This window comes from Pan paniscus, chromosome X, assembly GCF_029289425.2.
Source record: "Pan paniscus chromosome X, NHGRI_mPanPan1-v2.0_pri, whole genome shotgun sequence".
Classification (NCBI taxonomy): Eukaryota; Metazoa; Chordata; class Mammalia; order Primates; family Hominidae; genus Pan; species Pan paniscus.
Genome location: NC_073272.2, coordinates 53811663 through 53837152, shown reverse-complemented (window position 1 = coordinate 53837152; position 25490 = coordinate 53811663). Strand labels below are relative to the sequence as shown.

Sequence of the window (25490 nt, the reverse complement as noted above, 5' to 3'; positions counted from 1 at the left end):
TCCTGACCTCAGGTGATCCACCCACCTCGGCCTCCCAAAGTGCACACTATTCTGTTTGCAGACTGAAATATGAGTTGGCGAGGAAGATGATATAGACCAAGACGATGTTTACGACTTGCTCAGCTGATTGGGCCTATGCTTGTGAGTGACTTAACATTTGATGTTTTCTATTAGCAGAATTTTTTTTGTGTGATAGCGTTGTTGAACTAGTATAGATGCACTGATAAAGGTCTGCCATGTTGACAAAAAACCATTGCGGCATCTCATGAAGGAAACAGTAACCCAAGAGGACTACATACTGGTTTTGCCTGGATGTGGGAATTTGTGTTCCCCAGATTTGACTAGTGATTTCCTCCTCATGCTTATTCATAGCTCATTACACTAGCACATAGCTAGTGTTGCAGCATGTCTTTAAACATGCATATGATCAGAAGTATCTATGTAATCTGTATATTCGTATTATTGACATGCATTGATAAGAAAAATTTTTTGTTTGCATGCGCACACACAAAACCCTCTTTTCCCAGGAGCCCAGTGTGCCAGAGCCTCAACAAGAAGAACCACCAGCTTAAAGTTGGGATCCTACACCTGGTCAGAAGACAGAAGAAGATCAGGGTGCAGCTGAGATTCAAGGTGGTGGGAAGGGAAAGAAAGAATGTCTATGGGGGGAGGAGGCCTATGTGTGCATCATGCCTTATGCCATGACCAGTAAGAGGAGGAAAGAAAACACTAGGAAAGGATCTCAAACATTTGCTGAGGGTTGGCTGGAAACGTGATGGGTATAGTTTGCAGCTTCCTGCAGTCCCTGGATATGATTAATCTTCTGTTTTTCTTCGAGATGCATTTTGTGGGCTTGAAAATACAGTCCTTCCTAAATCAGATGAAACCATTTAATTGGTTGTATAAAAATGTACATTATTTCACTAGTTTAACTTGATATTCTTAGGATGTTGCAGTGAGATCTTCTCAGCCATGGTGTTCACAGTGTTGTAAGCACCCTTTAATAGCATGTGGAGTGCCAAGTCGCCCTACCTTATAATACCCTGAATAAAGCCCATTTGCAAAGGGATGTTAACCTCATTTTATAAATAAAACTGAGGCCCGGTGTGGTGGCTCATGCCTGTAATCCCTGTGCTTTGGGAGGCCAAGGCGGGTGGATAACTTGAGGTCAGGGGTTCGAGACCAGCCTGGCCAACATAGTGAAACCCTGTCTCTACGAAAAATACAAAAATTAGCTCGGCATGGTGGCACACACTCAAAATCCCAGCTGCTAAGCAGGCTGCAGCAGAAGAGTTGCTTGAGCCCGAGTGGCATTGGTTGCAGTGAGCCAAGATTGCACCACTGCACTCCAACCTCGGTGACACAGCGAGACTCCGTCTCAAAAAATAAAAATAAAAATAAATAAATAAATAAGAAAACTGAGAATCAGAGGTTGAGACTTACCAAGAACACGACTCATGGAGAAGGAATTCATATTTTGTTTCAAGGTTTGCATTCTTCCCGCCTTCTGTTTTAGAAAATGTGAATGATTTTGCTTAAAAATGCTTAATACTTAAATGTGTCTGTACTATAAGGTAATTTGGTATTGGCTCAGGGCAAAACGCAGTTCAGTGAAGCAAGATAGCAACTCCAGAAAAGAGGCCAATGAATGACAGCCACTGTTTCCTTTGATTTATATTTTTGACCATATGTTTAGTAAAAGCTGGATAATTCAGGACAATGGCATACAGGTAACTGTGTTTGTAGGATTTTGAAGGGGCTTTTAAAAGTTGTTCTAATACTTTTATAATTAGAAAACTTCAAGTACGATAAGATTATCATGAAACAGAAACTGTTTCCTCAGCAGATAGCATTTTCAAACTAATCAGAGACAGAATTTGGGCCATGGATTATTTTAGCAATTCCCTGTTAAGGGGTTTCCAGAATATGACTGTCAACAATGCCCATTAATTTCTTTGCACTTCAGTTCCCATACTCTCACTGTTAGACAGTGATTTTGCTGTTATATTCCGTACTTTTTTCTTAATGACATTCATGTATGGAAAGTCACATATAGGGCCTTTCAACCTAAGAATTACTTTAATTAAGGTTAACCCCAACATTTTCAAGATACCTCAACAGGAGATGAGTGTCAGGACTATAGGATTTGTCATAGGCTCACCAATACATTGATCTAATCCTTCAGAAAATTACATTTAAGTTATGATTAAAATGCTATCCACGAGGCCATCTTCAGGTTTCCTAGGTAGCTGTGTGTTTATAATACACAATGGTAAAGTATGGGAAATGCAGGTGTGCTGAGACTTATCCTCAGATTGTCATTAAAAATAAGATATCATAATACAGGAAAACAAACGGGGACATCTTTGCATCACATTTATTACCACAGTAGCCTACAGGCTTTTATTGCACAACACTGAGGAAAAGAATAGGATCATTTCCTTATTTGTCATTCTTGTCTGGCTGCTCCAATCGATTTCCTTGGTATTTTTTAGTGCCTGACCTGGAAGCTGATCTCCAGGAGCTGTCTCAGTCAAAGACTGGGGATGAATGCGGAGATGGTCCTGATGTCCAGGGGAAGATTCTGACAAAGTCAGAGCAATTTAAAATGCCAGAAGGAGGTATGTTATCCATTAAGATTCAAAATTATGTGCTTTCTGTATTCCACAATATTACACTTTTCATAATAAAAAGAGAGAATATTACTGTCCCTTTAAAAACAGAATTCAAATGCAGACTTTATTTGTAAGGTGGTTCAGACCCCAGAAGCCTGACTGCAAAGCCGAAACACTATCAGATACAGACACAAATTGGGTGAAAGCCATATTGAACCATCAAATAGGAAAGCATTTTGTTACTTCTAAGTATAACCAACAGCTAACAATTTTCAGATTACTTTGTAATTTCTGTTTCTCACAAATATATAATGCATTTGTAATACCACTTTGTATGAAATATACTGATCTCTGAAGGAGATTCTAGTACCAGCTCCAACACGATTTGTGAGATTCTGGACAAATCACATCAATCCTACACCCATTTTTGCTTTTATTGAAAGTAGTGAATGCACATCAAATAGATTAAAATCCATTTCAGTGCTGATTTCTGCATGCTATGGTTCTGTTGGAGAGAATACACAGATATTCTGATTTTCATGATTTGTTTATCATAACAATCAGCTTTAGTCCAATTAAAATATCTGAGTTGAGACTTCATTGCTCCTAAGAAAATGAGAAGGCACTCTGCTTGATGCTTGTTTTCCTGTATGGAGACCTTCATGAGTGTTCTTGGATTTTGTCAAATCCTGAATTCTCTCAGGCTCTTAAACAATGATTGCATTTTTTTTTCAGATGGGGTCTCACTCTGTCGCCCAGGATGGAGTGCAGTGTTCCGATCTCGGTTCACAGCAACTTCTGCCTCCCGGGTTCAAGTGATTCTCATGCCTCAGCCTCCCGTGTATTTGGGATTACAGGTGCCTGCCACCATGCCAACCAATTTTTTTATTTTTAGTAGAGACGAGGTTTCACCATGTTGGCCAGGCTGGGCTCGAACTCCTGACCTCAAGTGACCCACTCGTCTCGGCCTCCCAAAATGTTGGGAGTGATTACAGGGGTGAACCTCCTCCTGCGCCAGACCCAATGATTACATTTTAAAGTCTTCCCGCAGTGAAGCCTTGAATGACTGAGTAATAAAATCGATAGAGACAGTCAGGTTTTTGTGACCCATGAAGTAGGGAGCATGCATGTAGGTCAGTCATGCTCAAGGTGGTTGGAAGATGCCTGTGCTAAGCGTGCTCCCTGTCCTCCTGTCAGTCTTCATGAGCTACTGTGTGTAATTAGATTGAAGACATATATGGTAACCTCTAACCATATCAGAGGTTATATTACAGGCTTCTGCCTTGAGTCATCAGATGATATGATTTAGAGTTCAAAGTCTATAATGTACTAAGTCCTGAGTAGTCCACATAAGTATTTTTCATACATGTTTTCCAAATTGCTGACTTAATTAGAAGAACTTCTGAATTTAAAGGAAGCACTGCACGTATAGGGAAGAAATTATCTAAATGTTTTTACTCCACACTGCTGAACCATTCCATTCGACTATTTACATTAAAGGATAGTTTACAGACGATTTCCAGGAGCCTATTGAACAAGCCTGAATTGTGTTCTTAGGACAGTCATAGCATTATATGCGTATCCTATTAAAATAGACAGCAAATTACATGATACAAGAAAATAATACTTAGAAATAAAAAAAAGAGTCACAAGAGAAACTTAAGGGAAAAGGAAACAGGCAGTAAATGAAAGGTACGAATCATTAACCAAAGGAAAAGTAATCCAAATGTAATAAATTTAATAGATCGTTCTTTTGTGAAATATCTAGGAAGAGAGCATCCAGTAGCTTAAACATTCTTGAGGAAAATGGAAAAAGCACAACACGGAATATGAACAAGACACAGATATTGAATATAAGGCATGATTGAAAGGGAATACATTCTTGAACACTAATATTTTCAGAGTATGGATGAAATGGTTCACATACTAGGAACACCTACATTATTTAACATATACCTTTAATACCTGAATATCTGAACATCACAAAGACTGTGCATGAGCTTGTGAAATTTGCTGTTCGTCCCTCAAAACAGTTACTTTTAGAAGCAAATATTTAGCTTTTCCAGATGCCTTACTCTCAGTTTTCTTTCCCTCTCCATTTTTTTTTTTTTGCCATACTGGATATGATGTATAACTCTTTCACGTTTTAATATCAATCATGATCGTGATACCTTAAAACTTATATAACCATTTAATTAAAACTAAAGCCCTTACTGGGGTAGAGCCAATTACCCTGTTATGCCCTGCACAGTGGAAGAAGCTCTCCTTAAAACTGAATCTGCAACAGAGACTCCCTTATAAAATGGTCTTCCCAGACTCCAGCTAAAATCAACCCTACTGGAGTGTCACATCCCATGAACAAATAGCCACATGCCCTGCCCATAAGGCTAACTTGCCAAACCCCAGAAATGGCTTCATCCCTTGCTCAAGGGGAGCCAGAGGGAGGAAGGCCAGCACTCAAAAAACAAGAGAAGCAATGCTTTTTTTCCTCTCCCAAGTATATTACCTAGACAATGGAGATATAATTAGCAAATCCCTGTAGTTTTTTTTTTATATAATAACCTACGACAGGATATAAACTTAAAACCACATTTATCCTGAGTAGGATCCACTATAGTTACAGGTTTGGTGATTATAGGAAATGTCAAGACATCAGGGAAATTGAGTTTTCCTTGCAGGATCCATGAACATCTTCAACCAAAGCAGAAATAGCCTAATCAGAAGAGAGGTGAGGGTTCAGGTCACCAAGTAAGGTTCAGTTGATTTGGGGTTGGAGGAGCTTCAAATCTTCTAAATCTTCGCATAATATAGCCCTGATAATTTAAATGAGACAGTGCTTCTCATTCAAACTTGGTTGAAATAAGAATTTCAATGGAGTCATAGTTTATTTAAAAAGAAAAATTTACCTCCAAGGGGCAGATGAAAGAGTCAGTGTTCCTCTTCTGAATGAAGGAGAAAACTCACAAATGTGAGTTTAATGTACATCTTAAAAGAAAACAGAGGCTGTTATCGGTGGTTCACATGTATAATCTCAACACTTTGGAAAGCAGAGGCAGGAGGATCGCTTTAACTCAGGAGTTCGAGACATGTTGTCTGTCATATGTGGGAGCTAAAAATTTTGATCTAATGGAGTAGAATTTTGGTGACCAGAGGCTGGGAACAGGGGGTGGGTGGGATGAAGAGAAGTTGGTTAATGGGTACATACAATTAAGTAAAAGGAATAACTTCTATTTGATAGCACAGTAGGGTGACTAATGGTAACAATAAATTATCATATATTTCAAAATGGCTAGAAGGGAAGATTTGAAATGTTCCCAGCACAAATAAATGATAAATGTTTGAGGTGATGGATATCCTAAATACCCTGATTTAACCATTATCCTTTGCATACATGTATCAAAGTGTCACATGTACCCCATAAATATGTACAACAATGTATCAATAAAAAAGAAATAAGTAAACAAAATACAATCTAATTTACAGTGGTGTATGTATACATAATGGAATACTATTCAGTCATATAAAAGAATGAAATCCCATCATTTGAGGCAACATGTATGGGCTTCAGATGTGTGAGCCTGGAGGACATTAAGTGAAATAAGCCAGACACAGAAAGATAAATACTGAATATTCTCATTGATATGTGGAAGCTAAAAGCTTTTATTTCATAGATGTAGAGAGTAGAATAGAGAATAGTAGAGTCTGGGAAGGGTGGGAGATGAACAGGTAGAGTTTAGTTAATGGATACAAAATTAAGACTAAATAGGAGGAATAATCTCTAGTGGTCTATACAGCACTGTAGGGTGACTATAGTTAACAATAATCTATTGTATATTTTCAAATAGCTATAAAAGAGGATTTTGAACGTTTCCAACACGAAGAAATGCTAAATGTTTGAGGTGGTGGATATGCTGATTATCCTGATTTGATCATTACAAGTTGTGTATGTGTATCAAAATATCACACTGTACCCTGTAAATATGTACAATTATTATGTATGAATAGGATATATGTACACACACACACACACACACACACATATGTCCTCATTTACTAACAAAAAGCAACTAGCTATTCAAGGCCCCCTTCCTCTCCTTCCCTTTCCTATATGACCTACCACGCTCATAAGTTATCTAAAAGTAAGTAATGAGAACTGAAACCACACACACAGCTTACTGCCTATATGAACAAGAGTTTACTATTCCACTGGCTTCATTAACATAACATTATTACTACAAGAATCTCTTGCCTGGGAAGATAAAAGTTGAACATAACTTTATTATTGATTCTAAGAACTGCTTAAAAGGCCTATCCACTGTTCAGTAAAAAGTGCCAAATGACAAACCCACAGCCAATATCATACTGAATGGACAAAAACTGGAAGCATTCCCTTTGAAAACTGGCACAAGACAGGGATGCCTTCTCTCACCACTCCTATTCAACATAGTGTTGGAAGTTCTGGCCAGGGCAATCAGGCGGGAGAAAGACATAAAGGGTATTCAATTAGGAAAAGAGGAAGTCAAATTGTCCCTGTTGGCAGATGACATGATTGTATATCTAGAAAACCCCATCGTCTCAGCCCAAAATCTCCTTAAGCTGATAAGCAACTTCAGCAGTCTCAAGATACAAAATCAATGTGCAAACATCACAAGCATTCTTATACACCAACAACAGACAAACAGAGAGCCAAATCATGAGTGAACTCCTATTCACAGTTGCTTCAAAGAGAATAAAATACCTAGGAATCCAACTTACAAGGGACGTGAAGGACCTCTTCAAGGAGAACTACAAACCACTGCTCAATGAAATAAAAGAGGATACAAACAAATGGAAGAACATTCCATGCTCATGGGTAGGAAGAATCAATGTCATGAAAATGGCCATACTGCCCAAGGTAATTTAGAGATTCAATGCCATCCCCATCAAGCTACCAATGATTTTCTTCACAGAATTGGAAAAAACTACTTTAAAGTTCATATGGAACCAAAAAGGAGCCCGCATTGCCAAGTCAATCCTAAGCCAAAAGAACAAAGCTGGAGGCATCCCACTACCTGACTTCAAACTATAGTACAAGACTACAGCAACCAAAACAACATGGTACTGGTACCAAAAGAGAGATATAGACCAATGGAACAGAACAGAGCCATCAGAAATAATGCCACATATCTACAACTATCTGATCTTTGACAAACCTGACAAAAACAAGCAATGGGGAAAGGATTCCCTATTTAATAAATGGTGCTGGGAAAACTGGCTAGCCATATGTAGAAAGCTGAAACTGGATCCCTTCCTTACACCTTATACAAAAATTAATTCAAGATGGATTAAAGACTTACATGTTAGACCTAAAAACATAAAAACCCTGGAAGAAAACCTAGGCAATACCATTCAGGACACAGGCATGGGCAAGGACTTCATGTCTAAAACACCAAAAGCAATGGCAAAAAAAGCCAAAATTGACAAATGGGATCTAATTAAACTCAAGAGCTTCTGCACAGCAAAAGAAACCACCATCAGAGTGAACAGGCAACCTACAGAATGGGAGAAAATTTTTGCAGTCTACTCATCTGACAAAGGGCTAATATCCAGAATCTACAATGAACTCAAACAAATTTACAGGAAAAAAACAAACAACCCCATCAACAAGTGGGCAAAGGATATGAACAGACACTTCTCAAAAGAAGACATTTATGCAGCAAAAAAACACATGAAAAAATGCTCATCATCACTGGCCATCAGAGAAATGCAAATCAAAACCACTATGAGATACCATCTCACACCAGTTAGAATGGCGATCATTAAAAAGTCAGGAAACAACAGGTGCTGGAGAGGATGTGGAGCAATAGGAACACTTTTACACTGTTGGTGGGACTGGAAACTGGTTCAACAGTTGTGGAAGTCAGTGTGGCGATTCCTCAGGGATCTAGAACTAGAAATACCATTTGACCCACCCATCCCATTACTGGGTATATACCCAAAGGATTGTAAATTATGCTGCTACAAAGACACACGCACACATATGTTTATTGCGGCACTATTCATAATAGCAAAGACTTGGAACCAACCCAAATGTCCAACAATGATAGACTGGATTAAGAAAATGTGGCAAATATACACCATGGAATACTATGCAGCCATAAAAAATGAAGAGTTCATGTCCTTTGTAGGGACATAGATGAAGCTGGAAACCATCATTCTCAGCAAACTATCACAAGGACAAAAAACCAAATATCGCATGTTCTTACTCATAGGTGGGAATTGAACAATGAGAACACATGGACACAGGAAGGGGAATATCACACACTGGCGACTGTTGTGGGGTCGGGGGAGCGGGGAGGGATAGCATTAGGAGATATACCTAATGCTAAATGACGAGTTAATGGGTGCAGCACACCAACATGGCACATGTATAGAAAGAAAAGTACTGTATGATCTCACTTATGTGTGGAATCAGAAAGAAAGGTGGGGGGAGAAAGAGAATGAGAAAGGGAAAAAAGGAAAGAAAGAAGGAAAGAAAGAAAGAAGGAAAGGAAGGAAGAAGAAAGAAAGAGAGAAAAAGAAAGAAAGAAAGGGCAAGCAATAGGGAGATAGAAGAAAGAGCAAGCAATAGGGAGATAGAGAATAAATTGGTGGTGATCAGGGACAGGGGAGGATAGGGGAGGAAATGGGGAGATGAAGGTCCAAGGATACAAAGTAGCAGATATGTAGGATGAACAAGTCTAGAGAGCTAAGGTACAACATGAGGATTGTTGCTATTATATTAGGCACTTTGGTTAAATAAGTAGATTTTAGCTGTTCTTGTCACACAGAAGTCACTGTGAGATGATATAATAGGTTAATTTCCTTCACTACATTAGCCACATTACTATCTTTATGTAACCCATACCATCATGTTGTAAACCTCAAATATACACAATGATTTTTTTTTAAAAGGGACAAGGTTTTTGAAGCAATCAGAGTTTCTTGCCAACGAAGATGCCCCCAGGCCTCCATGGATTCCTCCAGTCTTCCTCATGAATGCCAGATGGTGGTGTGCAGGAAAAAGCTGGCAAGTGAATGTGGATTCCACTTGTGTCTGAGACTTTCTGGGATTCCAGCTCTCCCAATTGCCTGTGTTTGGCCTTTATGAATTTGTTACATTTTCAATTACTTCCTTCTTATCCCCTCTTATGACTGTCACTTCTTCCACATGTGCTCTGCCAGAGGTGATGCAGTTTGTGTGTCTCATCTCCCCTCAGAGAGACTAGCCACCCTTGGTATCAGTTCCCATGGCTGCCTTGTTACCCCAGCTAATTTATTTTTATTTTTTTGTAGAATCAAGGTCTCACTATGTTGCCAGGACTGGTCTCAAACTCCTGGCCTCAAGCAATCCTCTGACCTGGCCTCCCAAAGTGGTGGGAGTACAGGTGTGAGCCACTGTGCCGGGCTTTTTGCTCAGGTTTTAATCAGATTATTTGTTTTCTTACTGTTGAGTTCCTTATATATTTTAGGTCTTCACCCCTTCTCAGATGTATGGTTTGCAAATGTATTCTCTCATTCCATAGGTTGTCTTTGCACACTGTTGATTGTTTCCTTTGCTCTGCAGAAGTTTCTGAGTTTGAGATAATCTCATTCGTTTACTTTTGCTTTTGTTCCCTGCACTTTGGGGATTATATCCAAAAACTCATTGCCCAGACCAGCGTCATGGAGCTTTCTCCCTATGTTTTCTTCTAGTAGTTTCATAGATTCAGGTCTTACATTATACAATGTTAATTCATTTTAAGTTGACTTTTGTATATGGTGAGAGATGAGGATGGAATTTCAGTCCTCTGCATGTGGATATATCATTTTCCAAATACAATTTATTGAAGGCTGCCCTTCCCTTACTGTGTGTTCTTGGCACCTCTGTCAAAAACCAATTGATCGTAAGTGCATGGATTTACTTCTGGGCTCTCTATTCTGTTCCTTTGGGTCACATGTCTATTTTGGGGATGCCATAATACTTCAGTTCTCTTTCCGGATTTATATTCCTCAATTTTGTTGTCCTTGCTTCTCTCTGTCAGTTTTCATGTATTCCTTAGCTTTGCTCTATATTCTTTCCTTTGGAGAATTGATCCATCATTATAAGTTTAGGTGTTAGAAGTTACGGGGAGGCAAAACGATGCTCAATAGCCTCTTCCCTCAAAGGATATGCAATTTGGTTAAGGACACACATAAATTAATTAAAGTTTTTCTTTCTTTGTTTTTGAGACAGGGTCTGGCTTTGTCACATAGGCTGCACTGCAGTGGTGTGTTGCTACTTCACTGTAGCCTTGAGCTCCTGGGCACAAGTGATCCTCCTACCTCGACCTCCCATGGGAACTGGGATTACCAGTGTGAACCATCAAAACAAAACAAAACAAAAACAAGTGTGAACCATCAAACCCAGCCCAGAGACATGTCAATTTGTCATTATAATTTTTTAAATTGCATAATTCAATTTAATGTCATAATTTTTTTCAAAGGAATTGTGTCTGGAGAAATTTATTGTTTTTAAGACTAAAATAGTCATTAAAAAGATGGATGCTGGCTGGGCACGGTGGCTCACACCTGTAATCCCAGCACTTTGGGAGGCCGAGGCAGGCAGACCACTTGAGGTCAAGAGTTCGAGATCAGCCTGGCCAAAATGGTGAAACCTCGTCTCTACTAAAAATACAAAAATTATCCAGGACTGGAGGCAAGTGCCTGTAATCCCAGCTACTCAGGAGGCTGAGGCAGGAGAGTTACTTGAGCGTGGGAGGCAGATGTTTCAGTGAGCTGATTGCGCCACTGAACTCCAGCCCAGGCAGTAGAGTGAGACGGTCTTAAAAAAAAAATGGATGCTAAAAAAAGAAAAAAACTTAAAGGCAGAATTAACATTTTGGATTAAAAATCAAAGTACACGAGGGGATAGATTCCTCATTTGCCCTGATGTGATTATTATGCATTGTATGCCTGTTTCAAAATATCTCATATACCCCATAAATATATACACCTTACTATGTACTCATAAAAATTAAAAATTAAAAAATAGAAAATTTGCCTGTGTTTGGCCTTTATGAATTTGTTACATTTTCAGTTCAGAAAAAATTCTGAGAAAAATCAAAAAGAAGAAAGTAATGTTCACTTTTTGAGGGACAAAGTTTCTCTTAATTGTTAACTGCTTGGAGTTACATAATTTAGCCATTGCTAATTCTATAGTGTTTTCATTCCAATTTTAACTTTAAAAATTTCATTAATTATGTTATCCAGTGGGTCTGAGGTAGAAGAATCAATGTTGTTGATGCTGCTTTCACAGCAAAGGGACTGGTTCCAGAGTCATTATAGTGGAGAAGATTGGGAGTTAGTAAAGGAGCCAACCTAAGTAAGTTTTGGACAAAAAAAAATACGAAAATAGCCACTTTCTGAACCCCTAAATGATGATAGATGAGGAAATATTTGGAAGAGGCTAAGGCAAATTTACAGATGACAGACTGTTAAACGGCTACTCTAAGAAGCAAAGATATCCTCGGGCATTCACATTGATGGACTTTTGCTTCTTGTCTGATGACTGAGCACCATGATTATTTCCCTTTGCTGTAATGATGAAAGAAATAAAGATAAAGATGGTATTGATGTCGTGAAATACTATTACAGCAAATATTGTAGCCTTCTTTCTTTCACAGAAAGCAGCATTCATTAACTTTAACCAAGAAAAATGGAAACTAAGGTCCTCTCTATCCTCCACCCCTAAATGATACCTAAAAAGGAAAATTGACATAACCAAGTGTGACCTTAATAGTGAGTGTCAACTTGATTGGATTGAAGGATGAAAATTATTGATCCTGGGTGTGTCTGTGAGGGTGTTGCCAAAGGAGATTAACATTTGAGTAAGTGGGCTGGGAAAGGCAGACCCACCCTTAATCTGGGTGGGTACCACCTAATCAGTTGTCAGTGCGGCTAGAATATAAAGCAGGCAGAAAAATGTGAAAAGGCTAGAGCAGTCTAGCCTCCCAGCCTACACCTTTCTCTCATGCTGGAATCTTCCTGCCCTTGAACATTGGACTCCAAGTTCTTCAGTTTTGGGACTCAGACTGGCTTTACTTGCTCCTCCACTTGCAGATGGCCTATTGCGGGACCTTGTGATCTTGTGAGTTAATACTTAATAAACTCATATATATATATGTATATATATGTATATATGTGGATACATATGTGTGTGTACATATATACGCACACACATATATAGGAGATATATATATACACACACATATATATAGGAGCTATATATATATATATCTCTTATTAGTTCTGACCCTCTAGAGAACCCCAGCTAATAGGCCAAGAAAATGTATTCAAGATAGCACACTGCTATTTATTTTATCAAAGATTTGTGATAGTATATTCTGTCTGAGGGAATTTAATATTGATTTTCCTGATGTAAAATAATATTTCTTTTCTGATTAAAAAAGTAGTAGATGCTTTTTATAGAAACTTGTAAAATATGGAATAGCAGAATAAACACTAACAACCACAATTTCTCCAGTCTGAGGTAAACAATGTGTTGCACTTCTATCCAGTACCTTTTATAACTGATAAAAGTTGTATATATGTATACAACTAAGTTGTATACATATATCAAAACATCACATTGTACACCATAAATACATATAATAGTTGTTAATTAAACAGGTTTTAAAAAAGAAAAAATAGTAAGTCAACAACCTTCGAACAATATATATACAGAAAAATTAGTCTTTATATAATATGTAGAGTTGATATTCTTCACACAGACAAAAAAACCCTTGAAATGAAAAATAAATTTAAAGCACTACATAAGTAACAAGAAGAATAAATAACACAATAAAATAAAAAATTAGTACTAAAACAATTCAAAGTACAAAGCTATGGAAATAATTATGCAATCTAGTAATTTTAGAATGAAAAATAAGGCAAAATTGAGATTAAAATTTTCTCCATCAAAGTAGAAAACACTTAATTTTTTAAAAACAAGGAATACAGTGAAGCTGATCCTGGAAAAGGTCATGTTGGTAGGGAAGTTGGATTCCCATCATTCTTTCCCCCAGGCATGCACAACGACAAAGTAAACTGATATTGGACTGTTGTGTCAGAGCAGAATCCAGGAATGGAATGCCCTGCAGTGATGTAATTTTCCAAAGCAGTCAATAAATCTTTATAAGTTCCCAGATGAAGCAACATACCAGCCTCCCTCTGTTTATGATTTGTATATGGTGAGAGATGAGGGTCAAATTTCATTCATCTGCGTGTGGATGTACAATTTCCCCAATACCATTTATTGAAGGCTGCCCTCCCCTCACTGTCTGTGCTTGGCATCTTTGTCAAAAATCAATAGAGCGTAAGTGTGTGGATTTATCTCTGGGCTTAATGATTTTTCATTACTCTTTTCTTTACTGATGCTGAGCATGTAAAATTTAACAATAACAAATAAATTCATGATAAGAAATCTAACAAATCTGACTTTCTCAGTTACACTCCACTTGAAAACACATGAGTTTTGTCTGTTTGACTAGTACTTCCTTTCCTGGTGAGGTTCAGCAATAGATGAACTTTGTGAGCTTCAGTGACTACTTCCTACCTTTCCACGTAATTGTAAGAATAAAATAAATGATAGTGACAATAGTAGTGAAGATAGTATTAAAATAAGGCTGGGCTTGTTGGTTCATGCTTGTAATCCCAGCACTTTGGGAGGCCGAGGCAGAAGGATCACTTGAGCACAGGAGTTCCAGACCAGCCTTGGAAAAATAGTGGGATGTCCCATGTCAAAAAAAAAAAAAAAATTAAACCGTTAGCCTGGTGTGCTGTCACATGCCTGTACTACCAGCTAATAGGGAGGGTGACATGGCAGGATCCCTGAAGCCCGGGAGTTGCAGGCTGCAGTGACCCACATTAACATCACTGCGCTCCAACCTGGGCAACAGAATGAGACCCTGTCTCAGAAATTAAAAACGGTATTGAGATAAAGCTAACAGCAATACTATTATGGGCTGAATTGTGTCTGCTCAAAATTCATATGGTGAAGTCTTAACCCCTAGTGCCTAAGAATGTAACTGTATGTGACATAGGTGGGGTCTTTAAAGAGGTAATTAAGATAAATTAGGTCATTAGACTGGGCCCTAAGGCAATTTGCCCAGTGCCCTTATAAGAAGAGGAAATGAGGACACAGACACACGTACAGAGGGAGGACTAAGGCAGACACAGGGAGAAAACAGCTGACTACAAGGCAAGGAAGGACGCCTTAGAAGAAACCAACTCTGCTGACACCTTGATCTCAGACATGTAGCCTCCAGAATTGTGAGAAAATACATTTCTGTTGTTTAAGCCACCCAGTCGGTGGTAGTTATTGATGGCAGCCCTAACAAATGAATAAAAATTCTTTTAGTGCCCCTCAGGAGGTGAGCATTATCATATCTATTTTATGAACTAGCACTACTGCTCCTCCTACTAATTTAATGACCGCATAATGATGCCTGTATCTGAGCAACTGAGCAGTGATACGAAAACTTCAAAACCTTCTGAACTATTTTACCTTAAGTCCATGACCCCGAGAGAATTTTCTCCCTTTCATGCTCTTCCTACTTCCACTACTACAATACTCTCACAAAATGCCAGGAACCCTCCTCCATTTGAATGACCTCTCCTAATGATTCATTCAGAAGACAGAAGCAATCTGCTGGGAACTCTTAGAGCTTCCCAAACCCAGTCTACCTGTGCTGTTCTGGCATTCTCTGTGGCCCTTCTGCATGCAATTGCTCCTGACTGAAGCCAGCCCCTCCCCTCAGCTCAGGATCACATAACTTCCACTTTCCCAAGGGCTTTGATCCTGCAATGATCATTTCTGCCTCTGAACCATCAACGGCTCCCTCTCTACTAGATTATTCCCCAAGCTAAGGAGGAACTCACCTTATTCCCCCATGTCCTTCTGTAGCCACTAACACATTTATCTGCTGCCCTTCACAGCAAAACTTCATGAACTTATACAACTTCACTTCATTGGAGTCCATTTTCATCCATTGCTCTAGTTTCAGAAAACCACAGGCCTTTTCCACAACTTAGGGTACAGCTGTTATCCTAACTTGTTATAAAACTGCTCACTGCTTTAGGGTATGGCTGTGAGCTCCTTACAGGCAGAGAGACCCACCATCTGTGCTGTCTGTCACTGAGTACCTACTATTCAGTGTTGTATTATGGGACTAGGGACACGGTGCCTACACAATGCTGCTCTTGCTTTTGTTGTGTCTGCAAACAATCAACTACTTGGATCCATTTGGGCTCATTATCTCCTTATTGACCAAATCTATGAATATGTTACATGGCAAACTAACAACTGCAGTGGTGATCCTTGTGGCCAGGGCTGCTTAGGGACTGCTTGAGCACTTGACACACTACTGTATTGAGTTGTGTGGCATTGCATGCCCAGAATATTGATTTATTCTTCATGGCATCGCACACAGCAAACAAGTTTTCTGCACGGACAATTGACTTAGGTTTGGCCTTGTCACACCTCAGTTTTTTAGAAATCCACTTTAGAATCGATCCCGTGTCTGACACCAGCTACACTGCTAATTCATTAACATATTCATTGAAATCAAATAATTTTGTGAAGTCAAATGCATTTTAAAAGGTAACTTGACATTCCTACTTGAAATTCAAAAGCAGATATCACATACAAGAGATGTAGTTTTAAAGAAATATGGAAGGAAAAAGTTTGAAATCTTAAAGGAAACAAGGAAATCTAGTAAACCAAATTTATCTGCAAAGCAATGCCTACTTGGTATGTTATTTCATTGATTCTTCATAGCAAGTAATTAGTGTAACTATTGTAATTTCTACTTTAGAAATGAGGAAATGGTCCCAAACATTGCAAGTATCTTGCCCACCATCTCAAGGCCAGTGTGTGGGAGGCAGGATGGAAACCCATGGCTAATTCATGTCATAGCCTCTAAAGAGAGAGTGTAGGTAGGACCCAAGTCATCTTGCTTCAGCAAGTTGCCCTGGTTGCTTTCCCCTTTCTTCTACCTAAGCCCTAATTCTTCCATCCAGTTCTACAGCCTAGGAACTTCTTACATATTTTGTGGCAAATTGGATATCGTAACAAAGGAAGCAGATGAGGAGACACATAAGGTGAGGTACGGGGGAAGGGGCAGGGAGCTTCCATGCCCTCTATGCGCAAGCTGCCCTCCATGTGTTCAGCTAGACGGAAGCTCTCTGAACCATGTCCTTTTCGGTTTTCATTATGTAGGTGTCATTGATTAAACTGTTGGCCCGCCATTTGTGATCAACTTAACCTTCAGCCCTTGTCCCTTCCCTGAAGGTTGTGGGTGGGGCTGAAAGGCCCAACTCTTTTCTTCCCCATCCTAGAGCTACCTAGGTGCTGCTAGCCATCAGTCAATTCACTAGCATACAAAAAGACACCACTTTGTGGAGATTCTAAAAATTGTAGGCGTTGTATGCCTGGAAGCAGGGTCTAGAACCAAATACGTGTTTCACAATATCACACCTGTGCATACCAGCTCAATCACAATACAAAATTTCAAAAATGATTTTTAATTTTTTTTGAAATTGAGTCTCCATTCCAAAATAATTTAACCACATCCTGGACCTCTTGGGGGCCCATGAGGTCCCACCTTAACCTCCAGATTAGCTGGGACTACAGCTACATACATATATGCATACATTCATGCATTTATTCTTTTATTTTTTAAAAAAGGGGGTCTCTTTCTGTTGGCCAGGTTGGTCTCATCTCCTGTGCTCAATCAATCCTCCTGCCTCAGCATCCCAAAGTGCTGGGATTAGAGGCTTGAGCTACCACATCAAGCCACAGTTTTCAATAGTATCAAATACCTGGGAATAAAATGAACAAAAGATGTGCAAGACTTTTTTGGTGAAAGTTGCAAAACTTTATTGAAATATTTTTAATTCAAATATCTCTAATATAAAACCAGTTTGTGTTGTTTCAGCTTGTCTTCATTTAAAACTGTGGTTGCTTTTCTCCTATAATAGAAACATAAAAGTTGGGAACATTACTAGGAGAATTATATTCAGATGAAATTAAAGATATGGGAAGGACACCAAAATTTTAGTTTTATACAGTGGACAAAAACAAGAAGTCTAAGAGTCACCCTTTTGCTTACATTGAGGTAGACCTCTGTAGAGACTTCGACGATAAACATCCAAGCATATGCATTAAAAACATTTTAAAAACACACCCTGCTTTCTAGTCCTGCAAGGAAACCAAAAGATAGTCCAAGGTCCGAACATGTGCATAGTTTTACTCAAAATATCAGCACCACACAAAATACCTAAGAAACTAAAGGAATTTACAAATAATGTGTACTTTTTCTGTAAACTTGCTTTTAATGTTTTGGCTTCAAACTACGGTCTGGATGCCTAATAGGCTCCTGGAAATACCCTGAAAAGTATCTTTGGATAAATCAGTTAATGTCACATTAGGAACTGCATACAATATGGTGAAAGCCTTGTTTGAATAAAGGAAGAGTGAAGGGGTAGACATGATGAAGCTGTCATGCCTGGGAGACCATGGATTTACCCATAATATGAAGCAGCAGCCGAAGCTGTTGTCTATTATGAAAAATACATGTACTCACAGCATTTAACAATAGTCCCTCCAACTGCAAGAGAGCTGGATCCCTGGATCCCTTAACCACTGTTCTGCTCCAGATAATATATGGGGGAAAGGTGCAGCCTCATGCTAACGTTAATTTTTGTTTTCTCCTGCAGGCAGGTAGACAAAGGACTCAATAATTGCCAAAGAGCTTTGCACAGGCCAAAAATCCTGAACATTTGAATTGCTCTTTCATCCAAGTGGGAGGAAAATTATCAGCTTCCTGGTTTGGAGCAAAGCCTCAGAAAACCCTTAAGCCTTAGATTTTAAAAGTCGGGTAAAAGTGGCTGCATGCACTGGCTCACACCAGGAATTCCAGCATTATTGGAGGCTGAGGCAGGAGAATCACTTGAGGCCAGGAGTTCAAGACCAGCCTGGACAGCATAGTGAGACTCTTGCTCTACACAATTTAAAAAATTAGCTGGGCATGGTGACACATGCCTGTAGTCCCATCTATTCAGGAAGGTAAGGCAGGAGGATCACTTTAGCTCAGGAGTTTCATGTCGTGGTGAGTTGTGAGTCCTCCAGTGTACTCCAGCCTGGGCAACAGAGAGAAATCCTGTCTGAAAAAGGGTGGGGGGGTTGTGAAGACACATTCCAGCCTTGTCTTCAGCTGGGCACCCACTGCTACAGCCCCCTCCCAACATTTAAGCCAGGATCTCTCTTAGCCACAGTACTTGTAACTCTTTGAATGCTGAATTTACTGCTAGGAGTTTGATGGAAATTTCAATGAGATGGATGAAATCAGGGAAAGTTTTAAACAGGCCTTGCATTTTGTGGCTATTACATCTGGATATATGATATTGATGGAAGGTGGCCAGCAGTTTGACTACTCAACGCAGCAGCCACAAATAAGGAATTCATCTTTTCTACACTTCTCACTGGATAAGTGAGAGACAAAAGGGATGGAGGTTATGTAAACTGATTTTTACAATTTTTATAAATTCAGGATTTCATCCTGACCATTTCTTAAACATGATGAATCTTTTCACTAAATTTATATTATAATGTGTTTTTCTGAAAATGCTTTTGTTCCTTCTGCATACCACCCTTCCAGAAAGAATAAAAGGTTTGGAGGAAGAAACGGGATGATTAAAGGGATAAAAACTTTTCATCACAGAATACTTCATGCTGATTTTCTATCAGCTGGAGGAAACAGAAAACCTGGCACATGAGGAGAGGCAAGGGAGGGAAGGGTGACATCGGTTGTCTTTGTTTTTCAAAACTGTTCCTGGAAACTCTCCACTTTTCCTCAAGCAATACTTCCCATGCAGGCTTTCCAAGCTGTTGTGAGCCAACGTTGAAATCACACTGACTGCTGAGCCCACGATCACCTTATAGGTATTCAGGGAAATTAGTTACCAGTCGAGAGATTTAAATGTGTAATAACACAACCTAAAAAAAAGGGTAGAGGTGTGAATTGATTGAGTCTACAGAAGTAGTTAAATTCATTGTACACATGGTTGAAAACCCAGAACCAGATAAGGAAGTGATTAATCAAAGCATGTATAAAAATTGGCCAAAATGGGAAAATCACTTGAGCCCATGTGTTTGAAAGCAGCCTGAGCAACACAGTAACACCCTGCATCTGAAAAAATAATTAAATACATTAGGTGTATTTAATTATATATTATATTATATTCAAGATACATGAGGGGAACACCCATACATGAGAAAGAAGATACAAACACATCTGCACTTATAGTAGGAGATTTCAACATTTCTCTCAGCAATTGGTAGAAACAGTGTACAAGAAAATCAGATATATATATATATATATATATATATATGCGCAGAAGGCTTGAACAATGGTATCAACCAACTCGGCCTAATTGTTATTTATAGAACAACAACAGAATATACATTCTTCACAAGTGCACATGGAATGTTCACCGAGATAGACCTTATTGTGGGCCAAAAAACAAATCTCAACAAATTCTAAAGGAATGAAATCTTACAAAACATGTTTTGTGACCACAAAAGAATTGAAATAGAAATTAGTTGTAGAAAGATATATGGAATCCCTGAAATATTGGAAATTAAATGACACTTTTAAGTAACGCAGGGATGAAAGAATAAATTGTAGAGAAAATTTGAAAATGAAAACACAGCCTATCAAAAAATGCAAGATAACACAGTAAAGCAGTGCACAGAGGGAAATTTATAGCATTCAATACTTATATCAGAAAGGAAGAAATGTCTCAAGTCAATTACCTAAGCTTCCACATTAAGAAACTAGAAAAACAGTTGACCAGGCATGGTGGCTCACGCCTGTAATCCCAGTACTTTGGTAGGCCAAGGTAGGCAGATCACAAGGTCAGGAGTTCAAGACCAGCCTGACCAACATGGTGAAACCCTGGCTCTACTAAAAATACAAAAATTAGCTGGGTGTGGGGGCACGCGCCTGTAATCCCAGCTACTCAAGTGGTTGAGGCAGCAAAATCGCTTGAACTGAGGAGGCAGAGGTTGCAGTGAGCCAAGATCGTGCCATTGCACTCCAGCCTGGGTGAAGGAGCGAGACTCTGTCTCAAAAAAAAAAAAAAAAAAATTAGCTGGGCATAGTGGCTGAGGCAGGAGAATCGCTTGAGCCCAGTAGGTGGAGGTTGCAGTGAGCTAAGGTCGTGCCACTGCACTCCAGTCTAGGTGACAGTGCCAGACTGTCTATGAAAAAAAAAAAAACCTAAACAAATAAATAAAATATGAAACTGGAAAAATAAAATCAAATTATACCCAAAACAACAAGAAGGAAAAATTAATAAAGACATGAATAGAAATAAATTAAATAGAAATGAAAAAATCTATTAAAAAAATCAGTGAAGCCAGAAGTCGCTTGTTTGGGAGGAACAGTCAAATTAATAAACCTTTAGACAGACTGATGAGAGAAATGGAGAGAGAATACAAATCACAGATATCAGTAGCGCCAGAGGGCACATCAATACAAATCATTCAGATATTAAATATATGATAGGGAACATGGTGAAAAGCACTATCCAAAATATTATTTTTTAAATGGAGTGGGAAGATTCCTTGAAGGACACTAGCTAGCAAACCTCATTCCCCCCAAAGAAATAGATGACATATATAGTGTTTATACCAATTAAAGAAATTGAATTCACTAAAACCAACAAAGAAATGAAACAAAATTTTTTTCTCAAATAAAATTCATGTTTCTGGTGATTTCACTGGTTAATTCTGCAAACATTTGTGGAAGAAATAGTATCAATTCTACACAAACCCTTTCTGATAATTGAAAGAGATCACACTTTTCAAAGCATTTTACAGAGCCCACATCAGCCTTATATCAAAACCATACAAACATTATGAGAAAATAACATGACAGACTAATATAACTCATGTTCATAAAAGCATAGATATATATCTATGCTATAATAATAGCAGTTCAGAACTAAGAATGTATTAAAAATATACAACATCATGGCCAAATGAGATTCATCCCATGACTTGAATATATATACATATGTGAGTTTAGCAAAGTAATATGGTACAAGATAAGTATGCAAAAGTCAATGTGATTTTTAAATATCATCAACAAATAATTGAAAATTGAAAATCATTACCACTTAATATAGCAGCAAAAATCCATGAAATATTTACTGGTAAAATTTAACAAAATATGCACACAAACTATACTCAGAAGCCTAAAAAACATTGCTGTGAAATATTAAAGCAGGCTGAAATTAATGGAAAGGTATACCACGTTAATGGATTGCAACACTCAAGATTGTGAATAAGTTAGTTACTCCCAAATGAACTATACATTCAATGTAAACACAATCAAAATCCTTGAAGCCTTTTGTTTCTACAAACTGATAAGCTGGCCTTAAAATCTATATGGAAAAGCAAAGGGACTAGAATAGTCTAACAATTTTATAAAGAACAAAATTATTGGAGGACTCAGTACCTGTTTTCAAGACATATTTCATAACTGTGGTAATTAGGACAGTGTGATATCAGCATATGAAAAGAAATAAGGGGCCAAAGCTAGACCTATATAGTCACGTTAAATTGATTTTTTCCATAAGGTGCCAAGATAATTTAGTGGGAAAGGATGTTGTATTCAGAGAATGATGGTGGAATAATTGGACATTGACAAGCAAATAAGTGAACCTCAACCTTTATCTCACACGATATAAAAAAAGTTACCTCAAAATGCATTATAGAACTTAATGTAAAAGCTAATGTTTTGACACTTCTAGAAGAAAATGTAAGAGAACCTGTGGCATCGTGTAAAACAAAGACAGATAGGATACAAAAAGCAGAAACTAAGAAATAGAAAATTCATAATCTTTTAAATATTTATATCCTTATGTGCTATCCCTATCCAGTCACTAGTTACTTTTCCAAGCATTATACAAATCACATGAAGAGGTCATTAGTGTTCCGATTTCCTAGAAAAATTTCCATTCGAATTTTTCGTACAAGCTCATGATGATGAAATCCCAGCATTACATTTAGGCTCCACAATACCCTGTAAGGAGAGCTGAATATTCATTATGCTCTTAAAAATATGGCCTCGCCCTGCCCCACAGACTCAGTCCTTGAGTCCCTGAGGAAATAAAGTGATAATCAAAAGATCATCGAAGGGGTCAAAGGTAGTCGTGACGTTGTATCTCTGGAACACGCTCCAGGGAAATGTGGGAACAACAACAATATAAACAGCAAAACAGTAACAGCTAGAAATCATTGGAAACTGACAATGTGCCAGGGACAGTCCTGACAACTGTGCATGTCTTCACACAGTCAGTGATCTAAACTGCCCCAAGAAGTAGATGCAATTACTAGTAGTATTTCAGTGGTACTAATGGAGAAAGGAATCACAGAGATGTTAAGTAACTTTCTCAGTGTCACCCAGCAGTGAGTGCTGGAGCCACAGGTCAGAGACATCATGTAAAACTCTACTGTGCTGCATATTTGTGGAATCAAGAGTAAGGTCCAAAGGCTATTGCAAAATAGTTAGGATTTCATAGCATGAGACTGCACAGGCAAGAGACATTCGATTTCTTCGGAAATAGTTAAGAGATGGAGACTTGAAAGGATCGGCCTGGGTATCATTTGGAGATGGTGCCCTGAGTGTGTCATTACCATAACAGGCAGCACGTCAGTGTCGGTCTCCTCACCTGAAGGTCTTGGATTTGTACATCAGAGAACACACCAAACCTGTCCCTTCTATACCTTCACAAAGGAGAAAGAAGCTGTCTTGCTGGGAAAGCAGATTATTCTGCTCCGCTACTAGTTCTCAGACAAGTTTCCATTAAGTTTGCAAGCCAGGATCCTTTAAAATGAAGATTCCACGATTCACACCTGGCGAATCTCATGTAGCGTGGCCACAGTGGTGTCCTAGGATCTTGGGATTTACTGCTCAGCCTTGGGAACTTTCAGAAACCTTATTAAATCGCTTAGGTAGCAAGACTGTCTGCAATATACCTACTCTTCCCAGGACAGACATGAGGTTGAGGAGATCGACATCAGAGCAAAGAGGAACACAGGACAAGATGAGCGCAGTGAGACTCACCATAAGGGTGGGGCAGACAGACTTTTGAGAAGGCCTCACAACTCCATCTGGCCTTTCTCCCTGAAGGCCTCAATTTATCTCAAATCCCTTCTCTTCATGGGCGGTGAATGGAGGGAATGTCAAAAAATAACCTTTCAGATTCCAAAATGGCATGGGCTCCTCTCAGGGACCATTGAACGCATAGGTGGGAGGTGTTCCCAGCTATTCTGCTCCTCCCACCAGCCTTGGATTCTGCTTGGCACCATCATGTCCTTCCATGGGAGCCTAGAGCAATGTCAGGACTTAGGGCCAATGTCTTCCCTTCACTAACAGGCACCTGCTCCTCAACTGCAGAAGTTGTCTCCCTTCTCCTCCTTTCAGCTGTTCTTTTCCTGTTCTCATCTGTGATTCTACAGCAGACAGCTATCCATGGTAGCTTGGCAACCTAGCCTGGCACCTTCCTCCTGTGCCCCAGCCTGGAGAGGGCTGTCCTTGCCGAGAAGGACATCAGTCCTGGGATCTCAGAACTATGACTACCAAGGAAACATCCTGAGCATCAATGTCCAATAGCAGTGATTGACTTTTGAAATGAAGCTTCACCACAGACCCCAGCTGGCCCTGAAACACTTTCTCTTATTTTTGTTTTGTTTGAAATGGGGTCCCACTCTCTTTCTCAGCCCGTGGTGCAGTAGAGCAATCATGGCTCACTCCTAGGCTCAAGTGATGCTTCCACCTCAGCCTCCAAAGTAGCTGAGACTACAGGCATGCTCCACCACGCCTGGCTGTTTTTTTAAATTTCTTTAATATGGTGGTCTCCCTATGTTCCCCAGGCTGGCTTGAGACACCATGCCTATCCCTGAACCACTTTCTTGTCACTAAAAGCAAAGCAAGACAGAGGAGGGAGTTGCCTGTAACCCCTCCTGGAGAACATTGTGTCCTCCTCCTTGGTGCCTTGTTATTTCCTCTGTACTGGCCGCAATATTCCTACTCTTTTGATGTAAATAAGAAGTGTGAGGATACTTCTTTTCAATCCTAAACTCATGGTTTATAGCCAGAATATCATTGTCTACTTTGAAACATTTTGGTCGTTTCCGAGTGCAGCTGTGGTTGTTGGAATGATGGGTAGGAGCTACTGGCATTTGGGGACTGAGCGTTACAGGGAGGCAAAGATCATTTTCCAGAGTTTTAAATAAACTAGATTTTCCATACATGTCACTCCCCTGCAAACTGAGGGAGGCTGGTATGTTGCTTCATCTGGAAAGTTATGAAAGACTTATTGACTGCTTTGGAAAATCACATCACTGCAGGCCATTCCATTCTTGGATCCCACCCTGACACAACATTCCAGTATCAGTTTGCTTAGTAGCTCTGCATGCCTGGGGTAAAAATGAAGGGAATCCAACTTACCTAGCAACAGTATCTTTTCCAGGATAAGCTTCCCGGCACACCCCAGCTGGCCCCAAACCACTTGTTGTTGCTGTTTCAGACCGGGTCTGTCGCTCAGCCTGGAATGCAGTGGAAAAATCATGACTCAGTGCAGCCCTAACCTCCCAGGCTGAACTGATCCTTCCATCTCAGCCTCCCAAGTAGTTTCACTACATGGAGGCTCCACCGCCCACGGCCAATTATTTTTTGTAGAGGTGGGGTGTCCTTATGTTGCCCAGGCTGATCTCACACTCTTGGGCTCAAGCAATACTCACTCCTCAACCTCTATTAGAGGCAG

General features: G+C 39.3%; 2 pseudogenes; one reads left to right on the top strand and one right to left on the bottom strand.

The window, feature by feature from the left end:
* Window positions 1–25490, bottom strand: part of LOC129395223 (X antigen family member 5-like) — a 38138-nt pseudogene that overhangs the window by 8080 nt on the left and 4568 nt on the right.
* Window positions 70–23509, top strand: LOC100976269 (X antigen family member 5-like; annotated as a pseudogene).